The 13198-nt window shown below is 41.0% G+C and overlaps 1 protein-coding gene across 1 annotated transcript in view; it reads right to left on the bottom strand.

The window, feature by feature from the left end:
* LOC142741286 (transcription factor ETV7-like) overlaps positions 1–13198 on the bottom strand; it is a 135260-nt gene that overhangs the window by 113564 nt on the left and 8498 nt on the right. The window contains exon 2 of the mRNA XM_075850682.1: positions 3218–3335. The gene's annotated coding sequence lies outside the window, so the exon portion shown is untranslated. The remainder of the gene's footprint in view (positions 1–3217; positions 3336–13198) is intronic.

Genomic DNA, 13198 nt, shown 5'->3' with positions numbered 1-13198 from the left:
CGGTGGTATATCCTGACCCGCTTTCACACAATTTGTAGAGCTTAACGCCATATCTTGCCCTTTTGGAAGGTAGATATTGGCGAAAGCTAAGTCTGCCATGAAAGTTGAGGAGGGATTCGTCCACACTTACATTCTGCTCAGGGGTGTAGAGTTGCAGAAATAAATTATTCAGGGAATTTATTAGCGGTCTTATTTTGAACAACCGATCCCGGTTTGCATCGGTACTTGGGGGGGCCTGTGCGTTGTCATTGAAGTGGAGGAACCTCATTATTGTCTCATAACGAGACCTGGGCATTACTGCAGAATATACTGGGGTGGCTTGGGCGGGTCTTGTTGACCAGTAAGACCTAATGGAGGGCTTTTTGACAATACCCATATTTAGGGTGAGCCCCAAAAAAAATTTTAATTCCTGCAAATTGGTGGGCGTCCAATCTCTGGCATGGGTGGATGAAGGTTTCTGCCTTATATATTGCGTGGCATATAAATTTGTTTCGTGGACAATCTGATTTAGGATGTCGTCCGTTATAAATAAATGGAAGTAATCCATTTGGACAAAATTTGTATTGTCCACGGTTATGCCAGGAGTGGCCGTAAATCCGTGGATTCTAGGCCCAAAAGATGGGGCAGGTGCCCATACAAGAGCCTGGACTGGAGGGACCAGGCTGTCCCGTGCTACAGCGCTACTTGGCCCTGCGCTTTCATGTTCTGCAGTTTCGACTGCATCAGGGACAACGTCCCCTGAAGATGAACCTGAAGTGACGCTGTCATCGTCACTGCCCAAAACAGGTTCCATCTCGGACGCCATCTCTGATGCGGTCTCCGACTCAGACCACAGCATGGCGTATGCCTCCTCGGCGCTAAACAACTTCCTCGCCATAACGTAACTAACACTAACACTAACTAAACAAATTTTTTTTTTTTTTTTATAAAACACACAAACTAACTGCTATATATATCTACACTACCGCTAACAAAAAAATAAACCGCTATTGCTATATATATTATATATATGTGGATATATATATAATTATATACTCCATACCTGCCTAGTCTAATAGAATAAAAGAAAGAAAGGTAGATAGATAGAAAGAAAAAAAGATAGATGGATAGATAGATTGTATAGATAGATAGAAATCTATCTATACAGAGAATGTTTTAGAGTGTAACTGTATTTTTTTGTAACTGTAACTGTAATCTTCTGGCAGCAATTCTCCCGAGTCTCTTCTTCTCCTCAAACTGAAACAATGTTTGAGGAGAAGAAAAGAGGCAGGAGATTTACTGCCAGAAAAGTCAAAATAAAACAAATGTGGTCGCTGTGATAGGTTTTCACAGCGACCACATGATCAGGGACCATCAGATTGGTCCCTGATACTCTGCCCAGTGCCCAGAGCTGTTGGTAACAGCGTGGGCACAGGGCTGTGTGCACGCGATCGCGTGCACACTGTTTTATAAGCAGGAATGCATGTGATCGCTGTGATTGGTTGTCACAGCGACCACATGTTCAGGGACCATCAGATTGGTCCCTGATACTCTGCCCAGTGCCCAGAGCTGTTGGTAACAGCGAGGGCACAGGGCTGTGTGCACGCGATCGCGTGCACACTGTTTTCTATGCAGAAATGCATGTGATCGCTGTGATTGGTTGTCACAGCGATCACATGTTCAGGGGCCAAAAGATTGACCCCTGACATTCTGCCCAGTGCCCATGGCTGTTAGCAACAGCCAGGGCATAGAGCTGTGTGCACGCGATCGCGCGTGCACAGTCTCTGAAGTGCGGCCGTATATATACTATACGCCGGACTTTAGAGACCCTGACCGCTGGCCGTATATTTACGGCCAGCGGTCGGGAACCTGTTAATTCAAGGTTGTAATGAAACAAAACCAAAAAAACACCAAAAGGGTGAATACTTTCGCAGGGCACGATCAATAAAACTATATAGAAAGGCATTGGTGTGTTTATCAGTATTGACAAGTAAAGTTAACACCAATGTTCAGACAACAGTCACATTTTGGTCTTAAGGCCCTATTACACCGGCCAATATTGGCAGGTGCAACGAGCGCCGATCAACGAGACAGCTCGTTGATCGGCGCTTGTTTGCTCCTGTCGTAAGATGCTACGTATGGGGATGAGCGCTCGTTACTACGATCGCTCATCCTCATACATTATTATCATGTCGGCAGCGCGTCTCCCTGTTTAAAATGATAATATTTCAGTTTTTAAAACTATACGATCAGTAGATGAACGAGTGTTTGAGCTATAAACGCTTGTCTGCCCGATATTTGCCCAGTGTAAAAGGGCCTTTACTTTGAGAATACATAACTTACTGATAAAAGACAATGACTCTGAATTCACATGTAGTGGAAATGCTGCAGATTTTCTGTGCGGTTTGGTGCATGGAAAATCTGCAATAGATAACAGATTACAGTACCAGCCATGTGGATGAAATTTTAACAAGTATCATCTACATGCTGGGCTATTATTCTGTCGGAAATTGAATTGGTGCGGATTTTAAAATCTGCAGCATGTTAATATCAGAAGCGGAATGAGCACGGATTTGTTGTGGATTTTCCCAATTGAATTCAATGGGGAAAAATAAATCCACAATTAAATCCTATTGTGGATTTTTGTGTGGAGAAACAATATTCACTGAATCCTATTAGGCAAAGTTAACCAAAAATCTTGGTTACGTACTGTAGCTAAGAAGTCGCTACAACGAAAACCCATGCCACCACTATATACACCGTTATTATAATCTATCGTATGATCCACGGCTCTTTGTATCTCATTCCACTTTTTAAGTTACATACTGTTAGGGTATGTGCACACGATGAGAGGCTTTTACGGCTGAAATGACAGGAGAAAACAGCTGCCTCGTTTCAGCCGTAAAAGCTCCTCCTCGTATTATGCGAGGCATCTGTGACGCTCGTAAATCTTGACGAGCTCTTCATTGACTTCAATGAAGAACGGCTCAAATTACGTTGCAAAGAAGTGCCCTGCACTTCTTTGCCAAGGCAGTCAATTTACGCGTCGTCGTTTGACAGCTGTCAAACGACGACGCGTAAAATACAGGTTGTCTGCACAATACGTCGGCAAACCCATTCAAATGAATGGGCAGATGTTTGCCGACGTATTGCAGCCCTATTTTCAGGCGTAAAACGAGGCATAATACGCCTCGTTTACGTCTGAAAATAGGTTGTGTGAACCCAGCCTTAAACTTACTTAAACTTCCAGGAACTTGGCATATCACCTCTTCAGGAAAGGAACAATAGTCATGTGGATCCTGGTTGAGCTGAGGAGACAATGTAATGGTTTGTGGAATGATTGTTTTTATCTTCTCCTGCAATAATAAGACATAAATATTAACATACATACATACATACATTGCATACATAACATACATTGCAAGAAGGACTTTTTCTGTAATAAGATATTTTACCAAGTTTCTTATCTTCGCTTGTACTATCGATTTATGCAAAATCTGTGAAAATGACAGTGACCATAAAAATAACGGACAACATACTAAGTACTAGTATTAGGGCTAGCTCTAGGTTTACGTGAGCCCTTGGGCGATAAAGTCACAGTCGGCCCCCTTAGGCTGTGTCCACATGCAGGGGAAAAATTCACAGCAATCCGCAGTGGATCTACAACGATTCTGCAGCAAAATCTGCACGTATTATGTGCAGATTTTGCCATGGATTGTGCTGTGGATTTGCAGCGGATTTCACCCATTACATTAAATGGGCGAAATATGCGGCACTACATTTAGCAGCAATGTTTAAACAGGTACACTGAACATAGTGCTCGAACATGGTATGAACAGAGCCTAATTGTAACCAAGAGCTGAATTTTCATATTTGGCCTGTAGTTTAAAGGGCTGTCCAGTTTAGAAAACCCATTTTCATACACCCTATTAGAAAATTCTGAGTTAATACAGGCGGTCCCCTGTTCAAGATCCTCATTTTTTAGGCGGAGTGTGAGAGCCGTTACAAAGAACGTTTCTCTTAGAGAGTATATACAAGGTTAAACAAAGAGGCGAAAGTCAAATCTGTTTTTTCAGTTCTAAAGGTCGTACTAACTCATTCACGGGTAGTCTAGTGAATTTGGCACTTGCGTAGCTTGTTTATTAAATTTGCCTTGCATCTACCAATTCTATACAGTTCTATTCTCTGACCGTACCAATTTTGTGTCTTATCTAAGATCCTGTTTGATCACACACAACTCTTTGCGCACCAATTTTCAACCTATGAATCTTTTTTTTACATCAGTCTTCTCTCCTCCCCTTGGTGGAAGTTTGACCTGCTCTATTATCTGATAGCGAAAATAAGGTAATAAAGTAGATCACAAAATTGCTATAATTTTTTCATATTGTTTTTCCATTGTCACATTTCAAAAGGAATAACTTTTTTAATTTTTCCGCTGATCGAGCTGTATGAGGACTTACTTTTTGCAGAACAAGTTTTATTTTTCACATATAATACATACAGTGGAGGAAATAAGTATTTGATCCCTTGCTGATTTTGTAAGTTTGCCCACTGTCAAAGTCATGAACAGTCTAGAATTTTTAGGCTAGGTTAATTTTACCAGTGAGAGATAGATTATATTAAAAAAAAATAAGAAAATCACATAGTCAAAATGATATATATTTATTTGCATTGTGCACAGAGAAATAAGTATTTGATCCCCTACCAACCATTAAGAGTTCAGCCTCCTCCAGACCAGTTACACGCTCCAAATCAACTTGGTGCCTGCATTAAAGACAGCTGTCTTACATGGTCACCTGTATAAAAGACTCCTGTCCACAGACTCAATTAATCAGTCTGACTCTAACATCTACAACATGGGCAAGACCAAAGAGCTTTCTAAGGATGTCAGGGACAAGATCATAGACCTGCACAAGGCTGGATTGGGCTACAAAACCATAAGTAAGACGCTGGGTGAGAAGGAGACAACTGTTGGTGCAATAGTAAGAAAATGGAAGACATACAAAATGACTGTCAATCGACATCGATATGGGTCTCCATGCAAAATCTCACCTCGTGGGGTATCCTTGATCCTGAGGAAGGTGAGAGCTCAGCCGAAAACTATACGGGGGGAACTTGTTAATGATCTCAAGGCAGCTGGGACCACAGTCACCAAGAAAACCATTGGTAACACATTACGCCGTAATGGATTAAAATCCTGCAGTGCCCGCAAGGTCCCCCTGCTCAAGAAGGCACATGTACAGGCCCGTCTGACGTTTGCAAATGAACAGCTGGATGATTCTGAGAGTGATTGGGAGAAGGTGCTGTGGTCAGATGAGACTAAAATTGAGCTCTTTGGCATTAACTCAACTCGCCGTTTTTGGAGGAAGAGAAATTCTGCCTATGACCCAAAGAACACCGTACCCACTGTCAAGCATGGAGGTGGAAACATTATGTTTTGGGGGTGTTTCTCTGCTAAGGGCACAGGGCTACTTCACCGCATCAATGGGAGAATGGATGGAGCCATGTACTGTCAAATCCTGAGTGACAACCTCCTTCCCTCCACCAGGACATTAAAAATGGCTCGTAGCTGGGTCTTCCAGCACGACAATTACCCAAAACATACAGCCAAGGCAACAAAGGAGTGGCTCAAAAAGAAGCACATTAAGGTCATGGAGTGGCCTAGCCATTCTCCAGACCTTAATCTCATCTAAAACTTATGGAGGGAGCTGAAGATCCGAGTTGCCAAGCGACAGCCTCGAAATCTTAATGATTTACAGATGATCTGCAAAGAGGAGTGGGCCAAAATTCCATCTAACATGTGTGCAAACCTCATCATCAACTACTAAAAATGTCTGACTGCTGTGCGTGCCAACAAGGGTTTTGCCACCAAGTATTAAGTCTTGTTTGCCAAAGGGATCAAATACTTATTTCTCTGTGCACAATGCAAATAAATATATATAATTTTGACAATGTGATTTTTTTTTGTTTTTTTTTTTATATAATCTATCTCTCACTGGTAAAATTAACCTATCCTAAAAATTCTAGACTGTTCATGTCTTTGACAGTGGGCAAACTTACAAAATCAGCAAGGGATCAAATACTTATTTCCTCCACTGTACGTATTATTTATTGATTTTGGGGAAAATGCAAAAAAAAACAAAAATTTAATTTCTGCAATTGTGTTTCAAGTTTGTTCCCCCAGTTTTTATACCATGCAGCAAAAAAAAACAAAAAACAACTATTTATTTTATTCTAAAGGTCGGTATGAATACAGTGATACCGATAATGTATATTTTTTTAGGTTTTAATACTTTTGCCCAATAAAAACACGTAATTTTTGTTTTGCCGCATTGATTTTATGCTAACAGAATTAGCATAATAAGCAATATTGTCAGCAGAGTACCCCTTATAAACAGTGCTAGCATAGTGCTTCCCCTAACATAGTCATTGTGGGGAACATACCCAATGTAGGAGACTTGCCAGGAGAGTAGGTAAGTATTATAAGAACAGAAGAAGACAAAAGTGTTAATAATGCCTATAGAATTTTTTCTTTTTCTCCTAAAAAAAGAAAGCTGGAATTCAATTGGTTACTATGGTCACGCTGCCCTATTTTCTTCATCGGTTTTTATACATGATGCAAGGACCAGGAGGTCAAACTCTTTTGGTGCCCAAGACAAATATAGCAAAAAGCATCCCAATCCATATAATACTACAGCCACATTAGTGTCAGTACAAATGTACCAAAATATATAAATAGTGCTATGATAGTACCAGCTTTACCAGTTTCCATATTATAGTGAAATATCAGTGATTGTTCAAAACAAAAGTGTCAGTGTTGCCTAGAGTCTAGGGTTTCAACTTGTCTAACATATACTTCAAAGGGGTAGATGACTTTTCTCTAGGAGGTACTTACACCATACCTCCCAACTATCTTGTTTTTCACAGGATTGCAAAATTGTGGAATAGGGTAAGGTTTATGCAGAAACTGTATGTCCCATAAGGAGTGTTTCTGGGAGGATTTGTGGACATTTCTGTGCGGATGGCGGGACTTTAGAATGTTCCCAAAATGAGAATTCAATTGTTGGTAGGTAGCTAGGGGGGCTGACAGGACATGTGCTGCGGACTCAGTTAGGATTTAGGGGCACTCACTGTCAGTTTAAGGGCGGATTTACACGAGCGTGTGCGTTTTTGCACACGCAAAAAACGCTGCATTTTGCGAGCGCAAAAGGCACTTAACAGCTCCGTGAGTCATCACATAGGATGTGCGGCTGCGTGATTTTCGCGCAGCCGCCATCATTATGACACTCTGTTTGGATGTTTGTACACAGAAAAGCACGTGGTGCTTTTCTGTTTGCAAACATACTTTTGACTGCTGTTGCGCGAATCACGCGCGTCCCACGGAAGTGCTTCCGTGTGGTGCGCGTGATTTTCACTCACCCATTGACTTCAATGGGTGCGTGATGCGCAAAAAAACAAAGAAATATAGGACCTGTCGTGAGTTTTACGCAGTGGACTCACGCTGCGCAAAAATCACTGACAGTCTGCACTGCCCCATAGACTAGCATAGGTCCGTGCGACGCACGTGAAAAACACGCGCGTTGCATGGACGTATTACACGTTCGTGTAAATCCGCCCTTAGTCTTGATATCCGCTAATTAGGCAGCCGCCCAGCTCCCTTATAGGTGAGGTTCATAATCACTAGCCTAGAGTACTCATATTCTAATTCTAATTTTTCCAGACCAGGACTGAAAGTGAAAGGCGTGATCTGTTGGTTGCTATGGTCATATTAAAAAACTCCTTACATTTTTAACTTGGTAAAGGAACACTAAACATACAAAATGGAGCAGATCAGTAGGAAATTAACCCCTGTGTTCTCTGCAGGATTTCTACAAGACTGTTTTGAAAATATGCAGAAAATAATGCAGACTGGCACAGTATGTGACAAAGTTAATCTCCGGTTTACTTTCACCATTAAAGGGTAACTAAACGTTCAACAAACTTTTGACATGTCACTCACTATAACATGTCAAAAGTTTTGATTGGTGGGGGTCCATTTGCTAAAATGAAGCGGCAGAAGCGCTCGTGTGAGCGCGGAGCTGCTTAGTTTCTGGTCGGCTTTTTCCAGAAATCAATGTATCCAAGTACTGGCTCAATAGAAAGTCTATGAGCCCGTACACCGCTACATCGGCTTTCCGTAAAAAGCCAAACAGAAACAAAGCGGCTCAGAGCTCACACGAGTGCTTCAGCTGCTTCATTTTAGCGATTGGTGGGGGTCACAGTGCTCGGACCCAGACCAATCAAAACTTTTGACACTATTTATCACTATGAAGTTTGTTGAACGTTTAGTTACCATTTAATTTCTAGGTTTAGTGTTTAATTATTAATTCATTCTGGAAATACCATAAATGTCTGATAGATATGAGTCCCAGTTCTGGCACCTGCACTCCTCTCTAGAATGTGGATCACTCGACCCCCAACCCACCAGTTGCCATATCCAGGCGGAGAATAGATGGAGAGGTCTTCATGCATGTGTGGCATCCTCCATTCATTTATATAGGAGTTATGTAAACAGTTTTAGATGAGAATACCCCTTTTTAGGACCACTTCCGTAAATTTACGGTAGGCAGTCCTGGTCTTTAAACCCGCACCATTACAAATTCATAGAGCGAGTTTAAGCGGGCTAACCAATGCACACACTAAGGATAGGCCATCAATATCATGGTCCTGGAGAACAACTCTAAAGGGATATTTCCATCTAAAACATTTTGGCAAATCCACAGAATATGCCATCAAAGTCCGACAGATGCGTGTCCCACCTCTAGCCATCGAGTTATTTGGTTGCAGGGAGCTACGCTTTGTCCTAGAACTCTGGAGCTATGGAATCAGCGTAGCTCGCCTTGCTATGCTGTTTCTGTAACTCCCATTAACTCCTACTGGAGTTACGCAAACCAAGTAGCTCAGAAAGCTTTGCTGGTTCCATACATCTAACTCAGTGGCTGAAGTCCAGCAATAGAGGGAGAAGGCAGGATGGAGGTCAGGGGGCCTGTGGATATGCCATAAATGTCTGAGATAGGAATGTCCCTTTAAGTTTTTATATATGAGACCCAGTCATTCTAGAAATTTTGATTGTACAATTATCTTTAAAGATCATACTATAAAAATATACATGGTTACAAATACTACGTAAACACCATAAGCCACTGCTTTGAGTCAATGCCTCTGCTTTCTTTAGAAGGTAGTAACCCCCTGAAACCTCTGAAAACTTATTTCACCAAAGAGTCTAATTGCAAATGGAATATAACATAAGGAGATTCAGTATACTTGTCTCCATTTTAGAAAGGATTTAAAGGTCACTGACTGAACTACCACCATGCTAAGAGTCCAGTTCTATAATGGGTCCTTATCCATGCATTAGGCATGTAAGATATTCACCCATACGCTATGTACCCTTTCTGTTCACACATTCCATATCATGAAATATTTCCCCTTAACGCTTAAATGAGATGTCCTTTCAATTTCACTTTTAGCATTACAAGTCTCGGTTTATTTCTCTAAATATAGCGGATATTCTCATGAAAACTTGAAGCGATTTAAGAAAAACACACATAATTTTTAAACGTTCAGAATAATTGTCTGCATCCTCTATAATCCATCACCATCAAAACTAAAGTTGTGACAGAATTATATGCTTCAATTAAAGTACAGTTTTAGTATTAACATTGAAGGAATATGTTATATAAACTCACAATTTGTGTACAATGTCCTTATTTTATAAGAATGTAACCCTGTTGTGCTATGGAATGTGGAAAATGTTTGCATTCACCAATTTCCACAAATAAAACTTATTGTACAACAAACATGAAACATGAATAGAGATATAGATTTACATTTTCTAAGTTATTAAAAATGTGTTCCATAAAGGAGATGTCTTCTTTAGAAAACCTATTATCAAATACCCTAGTAGACAATTCTGGGTTAATTGAGAGGGGTCCTCCCTTCAGGACTCTTGTTTATTAACCAGTGGAGTGGAGAGTGACTGCAATAAATGTCTTCCACTTAAAGTGTCCTATTACACGGCACAATTTGGGCTGTAAAAACGAGCTCTGATCGACAAGACAGCTCGTTGATCGGCGATTGTTTGCTCTTTTCACAAGGAGCAATGATTGCTTATATATGGGGATGAGCGATCATTACTACAATCATTTGTCCCCATACATTTCGATTACACAGGGAGATGTGCTGCCGACTACTGACCATTTTATTGGCCACGTAAACAAGCAGATTAGCCGAGGAGCAAGTGGCCAGGCTATTAACTACAATGGGCACCATGTAATGCTTAATTTCCCCTGTGGTGGCGCTGAACACATGCTGCTTGACTCCCCCCACAGATTACAGCTAATTGCTGGTGGTCCTCGGAGGCCACGGCAGGACACTCTATGATCCGCTTATCATTGGTGGACACTGCTAAGAAAAAGTAATTGCTCAAAGCGAAGTAATGTTTCAAACACTCTGTAAAAAAGCAGAACATTCCTGTCCACTCATAAATTAGTGCTTTATTTAAGTGGTGAAGTTCTTGATTTTAGTAAGAAAATGAATGTGGAAAGCATTTTAGTAAATAAAAACTGTCTATTACAAAATGAATGTCTCCTGCTCTCACAATGTCAGTGGCATACATAGAAGAGAGGGGCTCGCACAGCAAATATAAAAAAAGAGCCCCCCATTATGGTGTTAGGATTCACCACCAAGGACAGAAGGGACTAGTGTTTGTTTTACCCTCCACATCCCATTGCTTGCTAACAATAAGATTCTTCTGGAGGGGGAGTCTTGCACAGGTTCTCGCTATCCAGTAGCAAAGGAGATGGGACCAGCCTCCCCCAGCGCCCTATAATAATTGCATGGTCTGCCTCACTAATACGTACGCCCTTGATTGATGTGCAGAACACACCTGTCAATCAGTCACCAACACTATGTCTAAGGGTGGCCATAAGATAGAGCATCTGTTAACAGGGTAAGAGCTACATTATATTTTCTTCACTCACTACTTATATACATGTGATGTTTCCCAGTGGTGTTAACGCCAATAGATGAATATTTATTTGTACTCCACTCAACGCTCTGTGGCAAAAGTTCTCATATCGATGGAGTGCTGTCCATGGTCTGTTATAATTACACTGGCCCAATAAAACTTTACCAGAGGACATTTTGTGCATATAGGCTCCTGAGATTAATCTGGTATTGCTATTATTAGAATATTATTACAAATATTGTGATCCAGCAACTACCAACAGGGCTTAGAAAGGAATAAAAAAAATAAAAAAACAGGAACTCTGTGAAGAATATAGGAAAGGTTATCTGGTCCGAAGTATATAACCAGAAAAAAATACCTGAGTGAGAGAGAAGACTTTAGCAGAGAAAAAAAGAAAGTAGTAAAAGAAGAAGCCAAAGAGAGAAGTAGCAAAAAATAGAAGTTGAGAAGGAAGCAGAGTGATGCTAATGGCCAGCAAAAGTAGGAAAAGTAATATACTGGAAGAAGAAAAGAAATAGAGAATGGCTTAAATAAGCTTTACGTGGGATTGCCTTAATTTAATATGTACATTTGGATTCTTTATCTTTGCAGAAGTTGACCATGAACCAAGTAAAAGAGGTTGAGTAAAAGCCCTTTTACACTGGCTAATGATTGGGCAAATTAACGTTTATACTCGATCCTGATCATTTCCCTGTGTAAACAGGCCAACAAACAGCCGATGAACGAGCAAACGATTGTTTATCGGCTGATTGGATCTTCATCTGTTAAGTTGCTTTTACACAAGCCGATTCTGTCCCCTCGCCGCTCATGTGCACACAGTTATATGGCCTATGTTGACAACCAACAGTTTAGCAAATATTTTATCTGCTGGTGTTGTGACATAGATGGTGTGTTTTGCATCAAGGGGAGACCTCAAATGACGTGAAGAATAGATGATCTTATAGAGTCCTCTCACTGGTCTAGTCTATGCCAAACATGTTAGAAACCCAGTGTGTCCACCTCCTGTCTGTTGGCCTTACATGAAATGTATGGCGTCATCAGCTGCTGTTAAACCTACCATGGAGTGGAACCTTGTTAGTCCCACTTTGGGCTCCATGTTAATAGAATTGGTTGTAATTAGTTAAGAGAGGGGAGCGGCAACCTTTCTTATGGACTCATTAGACAGCACATCAGGGTAAAGGCTTGGCTTTTTCAGGCCCATTTGAAGCCTGAGCAGGGGAGAGCATCCAAATGGTGAATTTGTGGAGCTGTTTTCTCTGATAACCAGGAATAATTAGATAACAGGCATAATTAAAGGAGGGATTAAAAATAAGGTGGAAGAGGAAAGAAACCAGAAATACTGCAAAATTCTGAAAACCTTTGAGAATATCTTGAATTTTGTATGTGGTGATTATGATTTAAGACAAGTCTCGAAGTGATGCTGTGGTTGTGTGAGCTTTATGCTAGGAATCCAGCGACTTTAGGTTATTTCTAACAAGAAATTGAGTGGGGTCGTAGTCAGGCCTTGGATCTTGGAAGGTAGTCTGCCAAAAATATTTGTGTTGGATGGTGTGCACCTAACAGAAATAGGATTGGACATTTCCAATGTTGGATTGCAGGACAGAGTTTAAAAAAAGGCATTAGTGTTGCTGGTGTGTGTGTGTGTGTGTGTGTGTGTGTGTGTGTGTGTGTGTGTTGGGGGGTGTGGGGGTGCAGCTGGCGTTAAATGTCTTGCAGTTGGCTCTTGGTATGTGGTTAGGTAGCTTAATAACGTTAGAAAGGATATATATTGTAATGAACAGGAGTCTGGCTGATAAGTCAAGTGGGGCATCAAGAGAATCTCATTTTGCAGTACAGGTTGAGTAGATATTTACATTGTTTGTCACTTGAGTGAATTGCCATAAATCCCATGAAAGATCATTCGTATTGTGAGAAATATTGTATGTTTACATTGCCAACCTGCTGAAAATAGAGAGTTTACTGCTAACAACCGAGAAAAATTCTTTAGAATGGACAATATATGTTCCAACCGAGAAGTTGTTTCTAGTACCATAGACATAGCTTTAAAGGGGTTGTCCGGTCCCTAAAAATTGATGGTCTATCCTCAGCAGCTGATCGGTCATGGTCCGACTCCCGAGACCCCCGCCGATCAGTTGTTTTGAAGGGGCCGCAGTGCACGTATGAGCGCTGCTTCCCCTTTTTTCTTATCTGCTCGTACTGTGAATCGTGGAC

This window comes from Rhinoderma darwinii, chromosome 2 (genome assembly GCF_050947455.1).
Source record: "Rhinoderma darwinii isolate aRhiDar2 chromosome 2, aRhiDar2.hap1, whole genome shotgun sequence".
NCBI lineage: Eukaryota > Metazoa > Chordata > Amphibia > Anura > Rhinodermatidae > Rhinoderma > Rhinoderma darwinii.
Note: the sequence above shows the minus strand (reverse complement) of the source record. Positions and strands in the feature narration are given on the sequence as shown.